Raw genomic sequence first — 24,148 nt, forward strand, 5'->3', positions numbered from 1 at the left:
AAACACTGGAACAGGTTGCCCAGAGAGGTAGTGGAGGCCCCATCCCTGGAGACATTCAAAGCCGGGTTGGACGGGGCTCTGAGCAACCTGATCTAGTTAGCAGTGTCCCTGCTCACTGCAGGGGGGGCTGGGCTGGATGACCTCTAGGGGTCCCTTCCAACCCAAAACATTCTATGATTCTATGATTCTATGACCCTCACTCCTAGGAATATCCCATTCTCTGACACGTTATTCAGCAATATGGCAAGGGGAGATTTCAGGGTAATGGAATAAATAGCTTGCTTAAAATCATAGCACTGAAATATCGGAACAACCATCAAAAAATAAAACAAATTTTTAACATTAGCATTTACACTAAAATAATCTATTGACTGTCTCAGTGTCCCACTGGATTCCCACCTCACTGTGTCTTAGACTAAGCTGGAATCTCCCATTCTTTGTTAAGATGAAGTCTATTTTGCCTTGATCAGCTGAGATGGCTTTTGGCACCACTTCCACTTCCCAAAGGGTCAGCAAAAACCACAGAGATCAAACTAGGGTCCTTTTATGCCTTAGAGTTGTCTGAACTCCTCCTGGGAGAATGTACTTCCATGTTTCTTGTGACCAGCCATGGGGGCACCTCCAAGGAAGAATATCTTTTTCTTCCACGCGTTTCTTTAATTAATTAATATTTCAACTGAATGCTTGAATTGGCACCTTCATGGCTTCAGGTTGCTTTTCTTTGTAACACTCTTCTGTTAATACATTTGTGAAAACTCATACATCCTATTATGAGAAATAAAAAGTACACAGTCATCTGATTCAATTTTTAAGTATTTTCTCTCTGTGAGTATTACAAAAAGACTAAACACAATGCTATCTTCTAAAAAAAAATGGGAATGAGACACTTAGCCTTAGTACATCCCCACCCGCTGCCCAGTTTACTGGGAACTGTTTCTGGAGAGTTCATCATGGCAGCCTCATGACAGAAGGAACCAAAACCCCAATATGCAGGTCTCCAAAATCTTCACAGCAGGGTGTCTGTGTCAGTATTATGTTCTGCAGAAAGGAAATGCCTTTTATGAAAACTTTTGTTTAGCCAAAACCCCAGATTCTTTGAAAATTCTTTCTAAATGGGAAAAATAATTCACAGCAGTTATAAACTCAAAAGAAGAAAATGTTTACCATTCCCTTTTCTTTTCCTTACGCAACCTCAGCTGTCACTTCACAGATTTCTCTGGTGATAGGAGACACAATCTCATCTGCATGTGGGTTTTTTTTTCTTCCAGCTTTGTTCTATTAGCATTTCTGCTTAAAGAGTGAAAGAAGGAGCAAAAGGTTGCTCCTGTACCTCTTAAGTAACAGCCTCAATAACCATGTTTGTCTCGTAGCTAACCTTTTGCTTTACACCTAGCTTCATCAGCTGGTTGTTCTCCTTTCTCCTGCCAGCATCTCCTCCTCCCATTTTATTAGAAACTAATGAAAGAGTCACAATGGAAATGTTATTTGCAGTTATTATGTCTTGAAGGATACAGACCTGAAATGACTAGTTTGAAGACAGCTGCACGTGTTGTAGCACCGGTATCTTTGCAAGCTCCTTAGAGGGTACACGTGACATTTGATCCTCTTACTTTCTTTATGTGGGATTTTTCATTACTAAAGCCACTTGCCTTTTATGTTTGAGCATGTGCTCTACAATATGCATATCCTCTAAGCCAAACAACCCTGCTGTATTTCCTCTCTAGAGGCAGGGAATTCTGTTTGCAAGGTGTCCTTATTCTTTGTGCTGTTTCTTCATTTACTGGTTTAATAACCTTCTCTCACTGCTGGTTGTACTATTCATTCAGGTTTTTTTTATCCACAGCGGGATAGGACTCTGCAAAGCAAATCTTTAGAGTACAGAAGGCAGCATGGATTAAGAAAAAAATTGAAAAATACTTGCTTTTCTTCACTACCTTTTTAATTAGTTATGCAAATGCATTTATTTCATTTGTTTAATTTCATGTAGATAAACATAAGAAGGGGAAACCAGTGTAATATTCTAGATGCCTTTGATGTAATTTATGGGGGAAAAAAAAAAGATTCAGATCAGATTTTGTTTCATCAGCCAGTTAATAGATACTTCTGTTCTAAAATATCTTTGACAAATGTAGAAGACTGGATTATTCTTTCCTGTGCAGGGCTATTATTTTCCATCTCCTTGGTTTAGGTCATGCTAGCAAGAGTCATTTGTTGCATTATTCTTTTTCCTGCCTGCATGACAATTTTAATTTGAAGATGGATTTTTTCCTTCCATTCAAATAAAAGTTTATAATCAATCTTTTGTTTTGCCAGAGGATACATAACTAAATCTAATTTGTATTATTTCTGCTATCTGTAGCGGTATGGATAGTTCTTAATGGGTTTCCTCAGCTCTGTTTTTTAGAGTTTTAGCCATTTTGGTACAAAATCACACTATCCTAAAATATGCAATTTATTGATAATGAAAGAAAACCTCAGATTGAATCAATAAAATATTTTACGTAGCCCTTTTTGTTTGTTTGTTTCAAGGTTTCATTCTTTAAATATAAATTGATGAGACTTTTGAAATTAAAGCCATCTGAATTAAAATCAATCTTCCTGAGTAGAAATATGTGTTAAAATAGTCTCTTTTTAAACTTGGAATTCTTTGTACAAAAGTTACAAAAATATTGAAGTAGGCTCTTTCCTTTCAATTGTTTTGTGCATACATCCATACACAGAAAGGCACTGAACGCTGTTGTTGCTCTGTTGCAGGACAGAGCTCCCTGTAAGGTGTCAAATACCTTCACCACATTTAGACACCAGCAGGAACTGAGCCTATTTCCAGTACTGACTTCCATTTACATTTGATTTTCATTGACTGAAGGTTTCCTTGAGTGTTTTTACAGTTTATAACTCTCCAGCAAAATCACTTAGTTAACCATTGTCTGTGAGCACAGCCTTAAAACCTTGACCTTCTTGACATTTATTTTTACACCAGTGTCTTCAGGTTCACTTCCCAAAAGTGCAGACAGAAAGCAATGGTGCAGGCACTGCACACAGCTGCTCTCTGGTGGGGACATTCAGCCTGACCAGGAGGCTGGCAGGGGAACTTTGGACAAGTCAAAAACATCATCTCCTCCCGGCATGCCTGCCAGCTCTGTGGTGGGGTGGGACAGTCTGTTGTTCTTCCTAACCTCTGCATCCTGCTTCCTGTTAAAAAGGGAGGCAGTTGCCAGGACAAGATCCCAGTTCTGCCATGCGGGAGCTGATTCTCCAGTTGTTGGTGCTAGAAAGCCTCTCTTTGCTCTGGCTGAGAGTTAGGACAAAAATCCTCCCGAGAGGGGTGGGGCTGCATTTATTGGCCAATTTGAGCATTTTGATAAAATCCCCCCAAACTTTATAAAGAATGGCCTGGGAAGACCTGAACCCATCTCACCAGGCTGAGCATAGCAATGTCAGCGCCTCAATCCAGACATCAGTGTTGTCTGCTATGCTGCAAACCACTGTGCACCCCATAGATGTCCACAGCTGTCAGACAGCCCTAGCTTCCATGTTGCAGGTGAGAGCATCCAGCAGAAGGAAGCCCAATACCAAACCCTCTAAAAACATTACAGGCTTTTCTGAGTTTCACCATCAGCAAAACCAATATTTTATCCAGAAATTATTAGTAGCAACCTTTTAAGATGGTTGTATAGCCTCGTTTCTTTGTTATGACCACCAAAATGACATTTTAGAAGCTAACAAACGTGCCTGAAGGAAGCAAGTGGTGCACATTTCCTCTGTTGATGGGCTGCAAGTCTCCAGCTGGTCTCTGTGGTAATCTGAACTGACTACCACCCAGGAGAGTCATTTTCATTAACTCATCCTGACAAACAATATTAACCCATAGGCCAGTTTCCAAACTTGGACTTTATAAATCAAGATCTCCAGTTGGTTTCCAGGCATCGGCTACATCACTTGGATGCAAGACTACCAGATTTAGACTCCAAAGTGTTCAGTTTTTGTGCAGGGCATCATGATTTAAGTGTTCATGATGTTTGAAAATTATATTAGATTTTTCCCAAATTGCTTTCACCTGTTGGGGCTGTGATGGTCAAAACTCATCTTGAAAGCAACCTAATTAAATTATCTCATTTAACAGGGACAAGTCAGGTCTGATACTGGTTGCCTTTAGACTTTTGGCTTGTCAAACTGTATTTATTATCCCTTCTCACAGTTCTGAAGGTGGCTGCTGCTGTTGTCACTCCCCTTAGCTAGTAACAGCAACAGTGTGGGACAGGGGAGAACCATAAAGGATAGGCTAATAATATGTCATTTCCCTTCCTTCCCACTTCATCGGGTATTTAAGTTTGTGTCTAGCTTTTAGGATTATATTTATTCAGCAAAGTGCGTATGCACATGCTTATTCCTAAATGCTATTGAAATTGGTAAGACTTAAATATGCACTTAAGTGCTTTGTTCAACTAAAGAAGCTCCCTTCATAATTAGTTCCTTTTCTTTACCTCTTCTGTCCAAACACACCTACATGTACATGTACACACACAGAAATGGAGATACTTTTAAGAAATACCGTTGTTGGTTTGCCCCATCTTCCCAAGAACACGGAAAATGAGTCTGGCATGGAGAAGAGCAGGAGAGTGCAAAAGGGATTGAAGTCTCAAAAGCCAGAAGAAAGCATATTAACAAGGTAGCTACGTTAGCAAAGTGGTGCTTGGGGGAATAAAGCAAGAAATATATTCCCATAAGAGGAAAAAAGTTAATGAAGAGCGAGAATACATAAGGAGACAAAGTAAGAGGGAGATGCTTATGGGTTTGCTTGTACCTGCTGTACCATAGCATATTTGCCTGCCCCTGCACAAACGTGTTCACTAGTACATCCTGATGTTGATGTACTCTATTAGGAAATGTTCAGGTTTAAGGAAACTATAGACTGAGCTCCCCTTAGTTCTGCTAGTGCTGTCTTGAACAAATTCCATCATAAACTCTTGAATATTTTTTTTTTAATGAAGGTCCCATTTCTTTAACAAAACCAAATGTACTCCTAGAATATTTCTTGGAATGAAATAAAGTTCATGACAACCAGCAGAGAACTTCTAGAGGAAGTGATAATAAAGATTCAGTCCTGCTTCTACCAAGAGGCATTATGACCCAACGAGGAGAGGAAATAAAGCCGGGCAAAGTGAAGAAAGGGATTAAATAAGGTGTCTAGAGATTAAGTTAATTCAATATAATGCCAAGACAGCCTTTCCACGAGGCTCCCTGCTGAAAGCAATGTTAGGTAGTTTGAAAGTATAACCTTCAAGAAACAACAGCAAGAAAAACAGTGAGCATTCTCCTTTAGGAATCATTTCACCCCGAGGGATAAGCCATTTTGCTGGCACAGGAAAGTGGAATCTGTACGTAGTAGGAACTGCCAGAGGAAACTTAGAATATTACCTGTCAAATATTTATCTGGCCAACAGAATAAAAATAACTGAAAAGATTCAAAGTCCAATTCAGATTATTACGTTATTTTAACTTACAATGATAAGCCAAGATTTTGAAGCTGTTTCATTAATTGTTTCCAGAGAGTCTTGGTCATCCACCTCCAAGTGCAATTCTTTTCAGAGGTCAAAGCACAGAAAGCATCTGACCGTGACGGTGAGATTCAGCTGATGAAAATATGTAGCCAGCAGCAATATGTAGCCTTCAACCTTCAGATGGCTGTAGCATAGTGAATAGGATCAGGTAGACAATTTTGCTGTTGATAAAATTGAGATATATTTTTATGAAGCTTATCATGTCACTCTAGACATAAGCTGTGGATGTGAAGCTGTAAAAATATTCAAGTTTTGTTATAAGAACATTTGTAAAATATGTCAGCACTAGTTTTCATTTCTTAATAGTTGAAAAAACATTGAATTAACGTGGAAGAGTCTCCTTGCAGATCTGTATGGAAAACTTGAGTTTGCAGAGGTTTATTTTGCTGTTATAGAGTAGCTGAAAATCAACACAGGTTGTATTATGGTTCAGGTAACCCACCCACATAGAATCATAAGATTACAGGGTAATTTGGGCTGGAAGGGGCCTCAGGAGGCCTCTAGTCCAACCTCATGCTCACTGAAGCCTCAGGTACAAGTTCAAACCAGATTGATCAGGTCTGTACCCACAGTGTGGGTTTCAAAACCTCCAGGGACAGAGACTGCACAGCCCCTCTAGGCAGTTTGCTCCACTGCTGAGTTTTCCTCATGGAGAAACATTTCTTCTGCCCAGCATGAACTTCCTTGGTTTCACTTTATGTCTGTTGCCTCAGACTCCAAACACGCACTGCTGGGAAGAGCCTGGCTCCATCTCCTTGATTAGCTCCTCGCAGGTGCTGGGAGCTTCTGTGGGGTTCCCCTAAAGCCATTCCCTCTCCAGGTGAACAAGCCCCGTCCCTCTGCCTGTCCTCACAGGGCACATGCTCCAGCCCCAACCATCATGGGGCCCTGCCCTTTACTCACTCTGGTTTATCGGTGCCTTTCCCGTACTGGGGAGCCCCAAACTGGATGGAGTGCTCTAGATGTGATCTAACAGCTGCTGAGTAAAGGGAATAATCACTTTCCTTGATCTGCTGGCTGTGCTTCTGCCAGCAGGCAGCCCGGGGCATTGTTGGCCTCCATCGCTGCCATAACTCACTGCTGGTCAGTGCTCCGCTCACTGCCCACCAGCACTCCCAGGACTTCCTCTGCAGAGATGCTCCCCAGTTATAACATAAGGCACATACAGTTAATGGTCACACAGACTTCTCTGGCCCAGTGCTGAAACCAGAGCTGAAAAGGTAATGCATGCTATTTCCTTCCTTCCCGAACTACTGGATGAGTAGTCCTACTTGGAGGTAATGGCTTGGGCAAATATTACCCTTATAGATAAAACACAAGCAACTGGCACTGTGATATGTGCATGAAAGGTTGAATATTATGAAGATGATGATCTGTTTTGTACACTAAAATGTTAAGGATGAAATAAAAATATCATGACTCAAGAATGTATCACTTAGAACCTAGATGAGTGATTTTTAGATTTTTTTTTTCAGTTTGGAGTTCCCTACTTTTACTTTTTTTCCTAGAAGTACAAGAAATTTTGAGTAGGGAATTTAAATCCACTGTCAATGGGTTTTGTTTTCTTAGCTATCACTCACAGAGCCCCAGGATTCAAGGAGCACTGTTTGAAAAACAGTGGTAGATAGCTCAGCAAGCAAATACTCACCTAAGGACAGTAAGTCAGGAAGCAGCTGGAGGTAAAGACAAAGGTGACAGATGATGTGGGCTCCTGTATTTTTTTGTGTATTTCTTGACCAGTGAATTCAAATCTGAGTTGTTAAACTAGATCTCTAGTCTTATTTATAAAACTTGACAACACTCTGCAGAGAATAAAATTTGTTTCAGTGCTGGATCCAAGTGCCAAATGAATATGGGGATGGAAAATGTGATGTGCCGATGCATCTGTGCACATAATCCATTTGCAGCATTAATGCAGGGAGAAGGCGGTGATGGCTGTCTGTTGTCCCCTTGTCTGTCTGAAATCTGCTCCCAGACAGCTTTTTTTCTGTTATAGAAGATAAGCACCTCCTGAAAGGTAAAACCTGAAGGAGATGATTACCCAAAAGTAAAGAGAGAGAGAAAAAAAACCAACCCTCGTCTCAGAAATATGATGAAACACTGGGTGAAACATTGACATCTCAAAACCATGAAAAAAAATTTAATAAGATCAATGAAAATATTATACCTTGATATTTTTTCAACTTTTTTATCTCTAAGGTGGTTTTGGTTGGTTGTTCTAGCAAGCAATACAAAGAAAATAATTTCTTTCTGTAAGCCAAGGTAGGATATTTTGGTTTACAATTGCAGAAAAAGACCATTACAACAATTGAAAACTTCTTGCTGTTGAAGGCCCCCAGGCTTTGGCACTCACATGATTTTGAAATGCTTTCCCTGCTGTGTATACCAGTCAGAAACATCTCTCAAAACCAGCACATAGGTGATGAATTACATAATTTCTAACCTGTGAGTAACAGAGATTTTATCAAGAAATATAACCTTACATAGCACAAATATATTTACATATCCAAGTAGTCCATAATCTGTTGAAAAGCACAGACCCAGAAAAATGATGCATCAAAATAGCAATGTTTTATTAACACTGAAATTCAAAGTAAGCTTAAAATGTGTTTCCTTCCTGGGGGTGAGTAATCAGATTTTTTTCCCTTTCTCTGAGCTTAATGTCACTCACATCCCTCCTGCACTCATGTTTTTATTTCTCCAGCATCCCTAATAGTCCTGTTGTTGCTTGCAGTCAGATGACTCAAGTCTGAGTGCAAGAACCACAAGTTCCTCTGCCTTAAACTGTCTCACTGAAGACACATACAGGGATGAAGCAGATGGTTCTTCAAACTTCCCTTAAGCAAGAAACTCCATAACTGCCTTCCCCTCCCCAAGAAAAAAGTAAAACCAAACACCACAAAGAGTATTTGCAACACCTTTCACAAGTTACTGGAGCATATCACTTTCATTCCCTATTTCAACCAAAAGTTCCTCCAGTCTCTACCACTGTGAAGAGCAGGCACGCAAAAAGACAGAGGTTCATACCTAACGTTATTTCTTCAAAACAAATGTTCTGTTGCCACCTAACTCTAGCAAGTCTGGAGTCTAATAGGCAGTGGCGGGGGGGAACGGGGACTTAGATCTGCAGTTGAAGTCCTCTGCTTCTGATCTAACCACTACAGGCTCTTTTTATAGTTAAAGGAGAGAATCAGACTCTTTTTAGGGCAGCTCTCATCCCATCCTAAAATGGGTATCTAAAATGGGCCTGATGAAGCATGTCTTAAATGTGCCTCTGCTTTTCCTGAGCATGCAGTGAGCCGTAGGTAGCAGTGACAGGTATATCACAGCTCTTAGCAAGTTACACTTGTAGTGCATTGACCAGCTGAGCAGATTGCTTACCACTGCTTTTTCAAGGCTTTTGAAGTTCATAAGAAAACAGAGCATACTCTGTTGGGATAAGGACAAAATAAGATGGGTAAATAATTGTGGTAGGATTGACTGGACCAAAAGGGAATCACCTTCCTCTGTGCTGGCCACCTGAGGCTCCCTCTACTGTCACTTTACAGAAAAACATGAAACTTAGGGCATCCATCCATAATAAAACCCATACCTAAAAGAGGTGAGATGAATAACACCAGTTTCTCTCAATGGCTATAAAAAGTTAAGTGAAATGAATCCCCCCTCCCCAAGGACAGGTTGGAAACACTGCACTAGTAACAGTAAAAGGTTTTCAGATCAGGAATTGGAGGATCCATCTAAGAGCAGTATGGGATCCAAATTTACAAGGAGGTATTTGGTGTGAAATATGCTCACTTGAACATCCTGATAATACTGACCCCAGAAATGAAACTCAAAGGATTCTAAATGTATAAGGTATTAAAAGGCATAAGCTGGCTTATATTTGAACTTCAGGATGTGCTCCATAGAAAATCTTCAAAGTAATATAGTGAAAATGATGCAAGGTTTGGAATGACTTACAAGAAAATATTATGGGACTCTAATTGCTTAATGGAAGAGCTTATACCTAAAGAGTGCAGGTTAGCATGGAAACTAGTGTAGGAATGACATACAGAAGAAAAATAAACAGTTGAGTGATGTTGGAAATCTTTTGGGAAAAGAAAGGAGTGTACATAGCAGAATTGGTACAGACTTCCTAAGTCATCAGGTTTATCCCCCTGCGATCTTAGTCGGCTATGTCAGAGGAACATCTTAGTAAACTCAATGTAAAGCAAGGCAAATTCTCTGCCAATTGAAAGAGCATCCCAAATCCCCACTTCTCTAATGAAGAGAAAACTTTTCTTAATTTCTACATTATATTTACGTATGGCTGTCACGTTCCCCTGCATTTTTCTGAAACATTATTCTTCGGGTCATTTGCAAACTAAATAATGATACTCCTGATTTGACTGGGTAGAGCTATCATGCCTGCGGTTTCATGTGCTATTTGTTTTCTAAATTATGGGCATATTGGACATTAAAACCCCTTTCAGTTTTTCTCCATTTTGATTGTGTATCCATTTGCATTTGCATAAATTCCTTCCCATCAGTCCTCCAAATGCACAGCAACTGGAAACTAAGATGCAGTATATATTTACCTTTAATTCATAGCTGTGTTTTAATCCCTACACATCAATACCATGCTGTTGTCCCATGCCATCTCTCTTCCTTTCTATTGTTATTTGTTCAATATCCTTGAAAGATCTAATCCAGCTTGATTTTTCCCAGGCTTCATTTTCCATACGTTTCCTGAACTTGCTTTATAGTATTACAGATAGTAATGCCTAACCATGGACCTCAGACCACCTCAGACCCCCAAACAACACATCCTTCTTAAAGGCTGAATATTCTAGCACAGATGGCCTTTTTAACACAATAGTCATTTCTAAAAACATTCAAGACATCTTTCCTTTCATTGCAATGCAGAGAAAAAATTTACTTGAAAACTTAATAGTTACCACAATATTAGTTATTGTCTGCTAACCCACAAACTTTGTCAAAAGAAATAAATTTAAATTAAAAAGGCTAGATTTTGATAGATAGAAAGAAATAAATCTATTAGTAAAACTAACCCTTAAGGCGGCAATCACAGGATGTGTTTAAGGAAAGGCCTGTTGTGGAGAGGGACTAATGTCCTCTGGAGTCCTGCCTGGTGAAGCAGTCAGAGCATTATGGTCTAAGGAGTGCCCCTCACCTCTGTGTTTGAGCAGGTCAGAAGCTTATTGAGAATTTTTTCGTGACTTCCATTTCATGAGGGTGAAGAAATTTTCCACAAGGAAATGATGGAATAATTATTTCAGCTTTCTGAGTTTCTTTCAGTAAAGAGAGAATAATTTTGTGCCAATAAAGTAATAGTTTCGTAATTATTTCCTTGTTTTGTTTAATTTCATTTCAATTTCAACAATATACATTCTAATAGAAGCATTATATCACAGTACACATACACACATATATAGGATATTTATTGCAACATTCCACATCACTGAAACTAGTTCTATCTGACTGAAATAAAATTGTACATACATATTTCTGTATGAATTATTTTAAAGTTTTCTTTCCTCATACATTTTTATTGTTATCTTTGTTCCAGTTGAGAATGAAAATAAGTTCAGAAATGTCAGAATTTCCCCTCTGAGACAAAGTCTGGTTTTCCACCATGTCTTCACTTGCTACTGGTCTAGAAACTACCAACAGTTTTTCAAGCCAAGAAAAAAAATTATCAGAAACACCATTTAAATACATGGATGGGTATTTAACCAATAAATGGATAAATTCAGGTGGTAATCAACATAGTGCTTACATGAAGTTCTTTCACATTCAATAGTTTTTGTACAATTAATTAATAGTGTTGTAAAACAAGACATTAAAAGATAAATTAAACACTTAGGGTTCAATTTTGCTCCAAGATATTTGAATCATTCCTGTTGCCTTCAACAGGAATTCCATGTGCATAACTGAGGAAAGTCTTCAGCTATTAAGAAGCACAAACAAAAAAAAAACAGAATGTAAATGGATACTTGTATTAATTTTGCTAATTATTTGCAAACAACCCAAGCATTATTTAACATGATAAATATTATACTGCTCTCTGTGTGTGGATAATTCAGAGCCAGCAGTGTTGCTTGATAATTCTATCAGGATTAGTGATGAAGAAGCCTCAGCAAAATTCTGAGTTTCAGTTCAGGTGCTCATTCAAAGTAGGTTTCATCTTCTCTCAGAGTTTCTGTGTGAGTGTGTGTGTACTGAAGTTAGGCTTGAAATCAACACAGCTCCTCCTCTTCTTTGGAAGAAATAGGAAACAGGTCAGAAAGGTCCTGAAGACTGCCTCTCTTTCATTCCTTTATATTTTGAGTTCACACAATCAAAACCAAAGGTCTCATTTCCCTTGGTTTAAGAAGAGGAGGGTACAAAGAAATAAATTTGAAGAGGAACATGTTACTGCCCAACACAAAAGTTCATGCTCCTCTGGAATAGGGTATCACCACTGGTAATTCATTTTAAATATGAGATATGAGAGGCAAATGACGTTTGGAGAAAGAAGATTACAGGGGCTTAGGTACAGAAAGGAATAAAAAATTGGGCTGTTTTTTTCTCTGAAAATCAGCTACAAACACCTAATGAATGCAACACGAAAGATTTTTAAAAGTTAGAACTCATACAAATGTCTTGTTAAAAACAGGCTGTGGTACTGTGTGGTCTTTGGGGCTCAGTTCCATGCATAAGCACCTGGACCACCCAAGGTGCCACAGGGCTTCTGAGGCATGAACACAAGGCTGGCAGATACAACCAAGAATCTACGGGTGGTTCAAGCCCTTCTGGGGAAGAGCTGGAGGCCAGGCAGAATACCTAAGGGTGTCTCATATGACACCAGAGGCCTGTGTTTAGGTAACTCAGTCCAGCCCTGGCTCTGATCTAGGACAATCTGTATCAAGGACAGTTCTTCCTTACCTTCCATCTGTATGGATTTGTCTTCTGGACAGCTATTATGACCTAATGTTGTTCCACAAAATCCTCTAGAGCCATACTATTCTCAAAGACACTCAAGTGCTCTTCTGGTGAACAAATATATTTTAGCTGTTCTCATCCCTTGATTCATGTGTCTGCCCTTGAGCAGAATCAAAAGCAACCATATCCTATGCCCTTTGTCTTACACAGGTATTAGCTAGGCAAAACTCAATTAGCCCTACAACAAAGTTGTAAGTTAGGCATGATTTTCCTAATTAAACTAGTGGGTTAATACCTACTATCATTTTTCCTGTATACGCTGCCATTGCATTACCTCTGTCATTCTTTAATGGTTTCAATAAATTAGAAAAGTCTGGAAGTTCTTTGAATGATGTATGTTTCAATAAGACAAAATGAAATTAGGGAGTTATGATTAAATCATTTTCCTAGTTTCATTGTTTGAACTTTTTGATAAAGAATTGTTGCCTATATGGTTCAATACTGTTCTGATATAATGACCACAATTAATATTGTATTAAGAATGTTGTATTTATGAACTACAAAATTAGGATCAGAACATGCATTCTTGAAACATGAATCCTTTAGAACTAAAAATGCTTGAAAAAAAGTGATGTGCTTGTGAGATTGGGACATACCACTACAGACTCTAAATTTCAACCAAATGTTTTTCTTTACATTTTGGAGAAGGTGAAAAGCATATTCTTTAAATAAAGTGAGCACATCTCTCTGCATATTCAACATAAGTCTGATTTTAATGAAATTACCTTTCAACTTCAAGCCCCATTGTGGTCTGATTTTAAATGAAAAAGAATATGTTAAATGTCCTGCAAGACTGACTCCTACCATAATCTTTTAACTGTATATCAGCCGTACATTATATAAGCTCCAGAAGCAGTGTTTTGCAATAGCACATTTATGTGCCAGTAGGGCTTTACCACTGAAAGAGAGAGTACTTCACATAAACATGAAATTGAATTGTCTACCTTCATATGTTAGGTATTGCAACACACGATACAGTCAGTGTACTTGAGTTACAATTTCCCTCTTCTAAATTTGGACAACGGCAATCAAATAAATATCATGCTGAGTGCACTGGAATGGCTTCTCTAGCTGGATTCCTGAGTGTTTGGGACAAAATGAAAAGGACAGACCAGTCAAAAGAAGAACCTCAGAGACACTTAATCTGTGACCGCTGAAGGCTCACCAGACAGGTTTTTCAAAAGAGGTGGCCTTGACCTTCTCTGAGTCTCCTATCAAAATAACTGATTGGTTTTCATGTAGACTGTCTACCACATTTAACCCAGCAGGATGCAGTAGAGTCCAAGGTAAGGAGCCAGTTGGAACAAATATGGAGTACAGAAAAAGAGAGCATGAAATTGAGGGATTTAGGGCAGCAGTCTAACACTCAGCAATTCCCAGGAACCTCTTATCTCAGCAAGCTGTGAAGAATTTAGTTTCTCATTTGTTTCAGCCTTCCAAAGATATCCTGTTGGCAGAAAGAGTTTCAGGATGAGGCTGCCAGGTCTGTATCAGTACTGGATAGTTTTCAGCTGTGAACAGTACAGTATAGCACAACAGCTTGTGGCCGCACAGACTCTCTCCTTCACCGAAGGCTTTTACTGAACCGGAAGATTTTCTGTTAGATCAATTTGGACTTGCCTTGCCCTCTTGTCCCAGAAGTAAGTGGAACATCTGCAGTAAAGGAAGCATTTTGCTCGCTCAGCTTGTTGCGAACACTTTTTTGGCACACTTTGTTGTTTTGTCTGTTCTTACTTGCCAAATTCAAAGTGTTTTGAAATTGTTATACTCTCTATGTTGTTCTGCAACTTTGTCCACTTAGTTTTTGTTACACTCTACAAAAAGAAAATTACTACAGGCATAAAGAGCCTATAGCATAACTTTCAGGTTGGCCTGGTCTCATACAAATGAACGTCACGTTATTAAAAGATAATTTTAAATTACTAATATTGTAATTCATACAGACCTTACAAAGAAATCTGATTAACACAGTAAAAAAAATATATGTTTTCTTGAGAAGTAGAGATTGTTTCAGGAAACATAAAAACCAGCTGTACGTATGCAGTTTTACTTTTTTCATATATTTGTTTATTACCTTCAAATAAAAGAAGGTTACAGTCCTTACTATGTGTTTTATTATACATCATATAGCATAACAAGGGAATTACTGTACAGAATCATTTCCATAGTTCCCACACACCCTTCTCTATATGTATGCTAATCTCTGTAGGTAAAGACCCCCTCATACATTCATTAAACGTATGACAAATGAAGCTCAGCCTGCCATGTCAAAGCAGGTTGCCTGGACCTATGAAAATAACACACATTCGCTCCATACTTGTACAGCCAACCCTTTTGCCTTCAGTTGTTTAAAAGATGTTAGTAACCATAAATCATGCTTTCTGATCTTGGAAAGTGTCCTTCTTTTGGATTACGGCAGGGGCATGTACAAATGTGGCTCATTTGTGTCGCTTTACTGACAGTTCTCTACCCTTTGTCAAAGGAAAGGCAAACAGCATTTCCAAAGGTTTCTAATGCACTGGGTTGCCCAGACACACAAAGCTGTAGAATGAAGTTAAGCCAGTTGCAACATACTATTCACGACCCCACACTGGTATGCCTGTCATGACTGCTCTGGCTGCTCCCAAATATCAGAACCCCTGCAATGGCTCTCAGCGGTTTCTGATAGGGTTGTCAGCCGGGTTGTTGAATAGATGGCCTGTATTCTTCCCTCTTGCATGTCCATTAGAAAGGGTTGATTAAGATCCAGGTAATCCACTCTGTAAATTCACAGTGCCCTACAATTCACCTAATTTTCCAGCTGCTCAGATGTTTGAGTAAAATCCTATCATCTGCATCACTGTCACTACCTCCTCTGCAACTGTACAATGCGAGGCACCGTTTCAGCACTCTGGTGCTCGCTCTCAGGAAGCACAACCAGACCTTAATTCCTAGGATGAAGTGCTTATGATTACTAAACTCACCAGAAAGATACCTGAGGGCCTCAGAAGCTCATTAGCTCAGTCTAAGAGGATAGCTACCCCAGATGACTACAAAGTTTTCCTACTCTAAAAACAGCTGCTTCTTAGGAAACTGTGGTTGCATAAAGAATGTATTCAAAAGATGTACCACTATATTGTTGAGGGGCTCCAAAACCAGCATCATGTAAACAGATGGGACAGAGAATATTAAAGACCAAAAGCCTTCAGCTTACAGAATCAACATGCTAATATCAGAACTGGAGCAGACAGAGAAATTCAGATCCAAATTAAAAAACCTTTTAGATAAAATGTTCAAAACCAAATAGCCTAGCTGCTGTCTCAATATGTTTGACGTGCACCGACATACAGAAAAACAAACACATATTGTATGTCACATTACACACATAAAATAGAACACCTTGTTTCCAAATATCTCTTCCTTTTTTTTTTCTCCAGTAACTGTGACCCTTCCACTCTAAATCCAAGCAGGATCTGTACTAAAGGTATGAATTAAAGGCAGTCTAAGGGGATGTAAATAAGTTGCTTAGAACACAGTATTACAAAATTACCAATTTCTGAAACTTGTTAAAAGACCCAGGAGTGAGTACAAAGGACAACGACAGGTTATAAGAGAAATTTGTCAGTCCTTTGTAAAGCACATAAAATGCTGTCCTGAAATGCATCAGAGAAGACATCTTTAGTATCGAAAATGAAAAATTTATGGAATGGGTGTGTGAATGAATGCTGCAGTTCACTGCCAGTCGCTCAGATATGATGGTGATAAAGGTCCTGTAAGTGTCAAGACAGATACTTAGCACTTAATTGTGGGGATAATTCAAATTCGGGGAAGAGGTGTGGGTCAGTTCTTTTATTCCAAAGTGAATGGCTTACTTCTAATTGAAAGCAACACTAATTAAGATAAAGGGCAGGACATTAGCACTCAGTATTAACATTATGAGCTGCACCAGCAATATGCTTTACCTCTGATGTGAGATAGTTATTTATGGTGTCTGTGGTGCAGCAGAGCTCTCCCTCGCATACACATCAGATATCAGGCTCCAATGTACACATCTTCAGTGATGGAATTAAAGAAGAAAATATCAGCTGGGAAGCAGTCCATGTGCGGTGGAAACAAACTGACCAGAAAACAACTGGGGAGGTTTATCGCCATGCATGAAGTTAAACATTCCTTTCCTCATGTCTCAAAGCTTTCAAATTCATATGGATTTCACAAGTTATGTCTAAACAGAAAGAATGGCACCTGATACCACCACTCCATGGCGAGATCCAAGCATGCCTTAGCCTCACTCATGTTTGCACAGAGAAAACACAGGTAGGTGAGCCAGGCAGCCACCGTAGCTTTCAGTCAGAGCCCTGGAGTGGATGAGATGGTGGAAGCCTCCATGGAGAACTGCAGCAGCCACCCGCAAGTCACCTGAGACAACGGGGGTCTACCTGGCCTATCATCTGATAGAAACTTAGGAGTGGAAAAGTCTCTGAGCCTCCAGAGATCAGCTAAATTGTATTTTGAAGTATAAAGGCTGACAGCTTTTATTAAGACCAATAGGCTTTCTAGTGCTTGCTAGTATAGCTCAGCTTTTTTCATATATTGGGCTGGCCAAGTGAGGCATAACCCACTGCAGTCAATGCAGTGCTCCTACAAAACACGAGCAGTTCATTGCTTCTAAACCCTATTAACAAAGATCTTACTTCTCACTTAACCAGGTACAACAGCAGCAATAGCATAACATTTCCACAACTGAAAATTAACTTAAAAGCTATGCTAATAGTAAGTAAAGTATTTTAACTCGATTGAGTATCTTTTGCTAGTAACAGGGTGTCCTGCTGGTGTCCCAGATTGTGTGCCAAATGCTATTTCTTTTTCCCTCTTTCAATTTGAAAGATGCTTCACTCATCTCCACTTGAAAGCTATTCTTCCTTCCCTTATGTTCCCATCTACTTCTGTAGCTGTATGTCTTATTCAGTGATGGCGAACAAACTTTAGATTTGTTCTCAGATAAAAGGTTCTTGGAAAATAATAAAGCAAACAAGAAACTATGCACAATGATGCAGCTTACATTAATATGCCCTTTGAGCACAAACATCTCAACAGAGATGATTTTTCAAATTCCAGGAGCACCAGAGGCGAACCCAGACAACCATTTTTACTGCAAATTCTGTTGTTCTTAATCCCATCTCTGATGTGAAATGGGGTTTCACAATGGTTAGACAAGCCATGTGAACTTGCTTCTTCAGCTCTTTCACCACAAGGCAGGAAAATCTGAACTTTTTGTGATTCTCTCAACTGAGCTTGACTCTTTAAGAGGCATATAAGGACAGACTGGGTATACTTTTTCCTAGTTTCAAGTATATTCCCTGGCGTAACAGAGACAAATACAATCTTGGCTGGAATCTCTTGATATAATAATAGCAAAGCAATGGCAATATATTGTGAAAATTTTTGAGTAGAGGCATTAGGAAAATCCAGCCAAAATGTTTTCCATCACTATTAATGTTTCCAGCTGCCTGACTATCTTTTCTGTACATTGATATATAAGATTTAAGATACTGACTTTAATATACACATTTGCTTAGGTCTGGGGTAATGAAACAGATCTAGGAATGATTTTTGAAATAAAAAAATCTGTCCAGTTCCCAGAAAATACAGAGATTCCTGTGCTGTCACACATGGCTGTGCTTTGCTCTGATGTTTGATGCAATGGTAAACTTTCATGTCCATATTTTCTGGTGGTGTAAAGTTGAATAGATCACCTGAAGAACCAGTGCAAAAAGTTCAGCTCATTGGTACAAATAGTCAGAGCACAAATATTCAATTTTCTGAAAGGGGTTTTCTAGCCTTATCTGAGCCTGTATTCTTAATGCAGGAATCACTGCGGTATTTTTACAGCCTGTGTTAGAGAGGGAGTGAAATAGATCCTTATTATTGTCCCTTCTGGCCATGAACATCTACCTGCATATGATAAAATTCCTAATATAGAAGTACTTACAGAAATACCTCTCTACTGCTCAGATCTCAAAACATACATTGGGAAAAAAAATTAAAGCAATTGATCAGGCTTTTTTCAAGGATTTTTCTACTCACTGCACTCTTTTCTGGTCTGTAGTACTGCTCCAACAGGAAGGATGGAGGTTTCCCTACCAGTAGGTCATATAACCTAGTATGTATGAGACACTTCTAGGAAAAAAATGGGTGTCTTTTAGATTTAAATTTTCTCCAGCAGAGTTGAGAGTTGAACTTTGGCATCCCACATCTTTAGATGAATGCTTTAACTCTCCTAGGGTGTTATACAAATAACAGGATGGATTGGAAGTGACAACAGCCCCCAAAAAAGTGCTGGTGGTTTCTCTGAACCAAGGCTCCCAAGTGAATGTAAGTACTTTCTTGGCATCCTCAGAGAAGAATCCAGGAAAGGTAGGAAAGAGGGAGCCAGCTTTATCACTCACAGCTGCAGACCTGATCCCCAGGAGGAGTTGTGGGTACTGCACTCCTGAGTGCTGATTGCTGCACAGTGCTTAACTCCTGGCTGGCCAAAATCCTTCTTGTACTACATCCCACACAGGTGCAGTGGCTCTGCCCAGTCTGGATGTAGCTCATGTTGGCTGTCTTTACTGAGAGTCTTTCTTCTTGGTGGGGAAAAGCAAATTTTTTCTGCATTGCCTGTCCTGGTTATAAGCTGCAGCCAAGAATGTAAGACAGACCAGGTCTCCTCCCCTTGATGATTGGTGCTAGATATCTCTCCCAGCACTCTTCCAGTTGGATCTCAGTTCCTGAAGCTGCATCTATCCCTTTGAAAAATTACATTGCTATTACCTTCAAAGCTAATATGTGCTTTTATAAGACGTGTTTCATAGAAGAGTAAGTAGTTAATGTTTCAAAACACATTGAAAGTAAGGTAAGTGTAGATAATCAAAGCTAGTATGTTTTATTGTCATGATTTTATTCTCATATGCTTTTCCTGAAATCCATTTCTGAACAGTGACCACCCAGATGGAGATGCAACTTTTTTTTCTTTGGATAGAGCCAATGACATAGTCATTCATTTCTGACTAATGACATAGGAGACTATCTCAGGGGAGGGAGTGGTAACATCACAAAATTTAAATAATTAGCCTCAAAGATTAATGAGGACAACTGAAATGCTTTGTCTTGCCTAACAAATTGCTGGATAAGAAAAAAAATATACAAAATAACCCTCAAGATTTACATGAGATCTGGACTGAATGGAAACACTTCCATTGACTTGAACAGGTTTTGTATTCGGCCAATTTGCTACTATTTGCTTTCAGTAAAATAATACAACATGGCAGTGATTCCTGTGGGATTTTCCTTTTCATACCTTTCACAAGCCTCCTAACAAACAGCTCTGCAAAGCTGTTCAGTGATGATATTATGCCTGTCTGCTCTATATTGTCTGTCCTGAATAAGATGACCTTACCGTCTTTATTTCTCACTTATTAAAGCACTCTCAGATAACTCAGTATGTAATACTGCTGTGAGCTGAATATACTCAGAAATATACCTTTTATCTCTTGTGGAATGAATTCCAATTGGTAAGCAAAATTTAAATTTCAGGGCTGTAATATTTTGCCAATCAAGAAGAGAGCTAATTTCTCCTATCAATTGTATCTGATTGTGTCTCTCAGCTGAAATGAGGAAAGAAGTCATTCTGAACATTTTGATAATAAGTAATATCAATCAGGGAGGAATAATTACAAAGAAATAGAAGTAAATTAGCATTGCCTCCTGACAGCACTGAAGTGAGAAATGAGTACATAGGAAAGGGTGCGCAATAGGTATGAGGAGTGTATTTGAGTGGAACGCAAGTGTACTTGGAATATAAAAGGGAAACAAGAGTTCAGGGGAAAGTTTTAAGAAATAAAGGGCTTTTTTTTCCAATTTAAACATACTTCCCTGCTGGGCAAACTGAGTGGTTACCCAGAAGAGAGGGGGCATCTACAATTTCAAAAGAAATTACATTGATTTTGACATTTGTTTCACTGGAGCTTTGTTGTTTTAGCATTTGCCTTCTGTTTCTTAGTATGGCTGGTGTGAAGCTTAAAGATCTGTGCCCTATTTCAAAGATTGTTAGGAAATTTAAGGATTTTAACATCAGGTGAAATGCTATTGTACTCCCATTTAATAATAAATAACTTCCACAGCTCTGCTTATGACATGACTGCCTATTCAAATCCTCTATCTAACATTAGCAGGTTATTGATGTATTCATAGAAAGGATGCGGGAGGAATAATCCTGGGCCCAGTGAAGTCAATACATATTTTAGCACTGACATAAATGGAATCATTTCTGCAACTGAGACTAGACTGTGGAGACTTTGGTCTGACTGACTTCTTAAAATCAGTGCTGGTGCTAAGATACTATAGTTTCTGCTCCAAAAGATAGCCCAAAGGGCTATCCTGCAAAACGTAACATTTTAGCAGATTTTTGGGCTATCCTGCAAAACGTAACATTTTAGCAGATTAATGAATTTCAGTAGTAATTGCAAATATGTTTTGTTCACCATCACGCTCCACTTCTCTGAGAAAGCAAACGCCTCCCTCATATAAGATGCATGTCACACCTTCTGTAACAAATTGCCTGTGCTGATTTTTCTAAAGAGACTAGGAAAGGTAGGATTTGAAATCCCCAGATAGATGGAAATGGAAGGAAAGTAGCTATCTCCCAGGAAAACTGTTAACAGAAAATCTGCATGAACAGATGAAATAAATTAGGATAAGAGCTTTACTTGATGTAAGTAACTACTTTGATTTACACAGTCTAAAGCCTATAACCTGAAACTTCAGTCAACAGGATTTGAGCTGGTGATTTCTCACAGAAAATGTTATACACCTCTTTAAATTTTTATGCATCTATTTTAAAAGAACTATACCACATATAAAATAATATAAAAAATAAATAAATGACACCATCATTGTGAGAAAGAAATTCAGACAAGTACAGAAGGTTAAAACCACAGATAAATTCCAGGGATCAGATAAATTTTCTTCGTAGTAAAAATGGTTTTCAAAACCAGAATGTGTCTCTACTGAAACACTTAGTAAATAAATTTCTTTAAAAGACTACTGCTGTTAAAAATGTCAAAACAATAACTCCATTTCAATCATTTTAAGGAATTTTAAAAATAATTACTAAAAAAAATTGTCTTGTGGAATTAAGGAAAGGGAGCTTCTTGGGTTAATGCTTTCTGAAGTTTGTGACTTCAGAACCTTAGAGATGAATTTATGAAGTATTTAAAACTAGGACATATAAAAACGCTGAATAGATCAGACAACCACACGTCCATAAACGTTCACTGAAATAAGGTTCCATTAACTTCAGAAAAAAAAGCTTCTGGATCAATTAAGTATTTTTTTTTGAAAATAGTACATTTTGTCTCATCAGCAGTTCAAAGCTTGACAAGATAAAATACTGCCATGTGCATCTTCCCTTATCTTGTCAGAATCTTCTTCCAGAAATGATGACCTTCAGTCCCATAATGGCATCTATTCACATGGCCCCAAACCACATTTACAGCCTAAACTGCAAGCTGTAGGTCCAGGATAATAATATTTCATTTTCCTTGATGGCTCAGTTTTCTTCCAAAAAAAAGGAAAAAATACACTTCTTAAGTCTCATCATTGCTTAATACAGATAAAGGTTACTAATAGATTTAGAATATGCATTCAAAAATACTGTAATAAAAATATTATTTGCAAAGTCACTTATGTTAGAAACTATAGATTTTTTCAGTGTATTCAGCAGAGACAGAAAAACATCTGCCTAATTAATTCCCTTCTTTTAGTTAGAAGAAGATTAAAGAAATAAGTGAAGCAATGTCACTAGTAAACAACTAGTTTGGCACAACAGTGTTTTAAATGTGCATCCAAATACAATGAAAAGATGTGAGACACAGTATTCAAGCAAAAAGCAACTTGGGTACCGGCAAACATTCTAATTTCACAGAAATATATAATTTGTTGCAAACGACAGTGTTGTTTAAAAGTTAAAACAATCTTTTTCTAAAAAATAAGTACACAGGATTACCTCTCCCTCTTTCAAACAATCAGGGAATCACCAAATGGGTATAAAAATACATTCACCCAAGATGCAGAATTGAAAATGAAAGCAACTCACTATTTAAAGTTGTTTGAATTCATGTGAAGAGTTAATAACATGCTAACACAGATTACTCTCTGTATCCACCCTATCACCACTGCCCATCCACATTTCACTTTTTAAAGCACTAGCTCACTTTACCTTGACAACTCCATTTCTTTCCTATGTGATTAATAGAATATTAACTTGAGATAATTGGGTTCTGTAATTAACGTTCCAGACCTCTGTGCTAACATGAACTTGAAATTTAGGAGAAAACACTTGCTGTCTCTCTGGTAATCACTTCCTCTGGCAAATGATAATCCAAAAGTGAAGAAGGATGGGAAAAAAAAAAAAAGGGAAAGAATAAAAGGAAGAGTAGAGATACTGGAAATCCTAGCTCTCACACTGCATAAACTTATTTTGTCTTCATTAAAAGCTATGATGTTCTTCAGATTAGTCCTACTTATTTCACATTATCTTTAAATCTCCACAGAGACAAAGCTAATTTAGATTTGATAATCTGTTTTCCTAAATCTAGAAAAAATTATTTATCTTCTACTATACTTTTTATCACAGAAGTAGGAAAGCATTCTGACAGACATTTTACTGTATAAGATACATAAACAAAAATATTCAGTTTTGAATTAACTGTTAAAATATTGAGGCAGAGATAATAATATTAGTAAAAAAAAAGTAATCTTTAAATAGAAAGATTACATTTTTATATTTTCTTATAATGGGAAAAAGATTAGATATTTCGGGAAGTCCTGTTTTCTGTCAATATAAAATTACCCCTTCTCCCCAATTCATTATTCATTTTTGTTAACAACAGTATCCTGCATAAAATAGAATTCATTATCTTTCTAGATAATCTGCTTTTGGTTTTGCTTTGGTTTTTTAGGAGTTCATTCTTGCTTCTTAAACTGTTTAGAATCCTTTACTACTGCCATAAAAAGAATATGTGTGCAAACATTTGAAAAGCATTAGTGTTAAATCTTGGAGTCAGATACTCATTCAGCCCCCAGAATGGTAACACCCAACTCCTCCACCATGGGTACAAGACGTGGATAGAATCCTGTATTCATTTGTGAAGATTCTATCTGGTTTCACAGCCCGGTGACTCGTGCAAGCAAAAGGGCTGCCTGTAGTTCAGCTATTCAACCATTAACATCTCAGCAGAGATGAGGGGTCCCTCTCATACCTGCGCTCAGGTGTCCTACAGCCCTCTGCAGTATTGTACTACACACAGGCACTTCCCAAGCTTCAGCCAGCAAATGACAGCAAATCCTCAACCTGCAGACCCTGTGACTCTCAATCCCTCCCCCCCTGCAACCAAGACTCATCCAGTTCTTGATAATACATAGTTCTATGATCACTTAATGGGATTATTCCATTGAAATAGTGGTGGTGCAGACTTTCAGACCCTGTAACGACGTTGTTGGTTTGGAGGAATATTATTTTCAGCTTGGGAGCTCCTGCACCACAGTCTCTAGATCCCTCAAAGTCTTGTGAAAATGCAGTTTAC

This window comes from Egretta garzetta, unplaced genomic scaffold (genome assembly GCF_000687185.1).
Source record: "Egretta garzetta isolate BGI_Z169 unplaced genomic scaffold, ASM68718v1 scaffold68, whole genome shotgun sequence".
Lineage (NCBI taxonomy): Eukaryota > Metazoa > Chordata > Aves > Pelecaniformes > Ardeidae > Egretta > Egretta garzetta.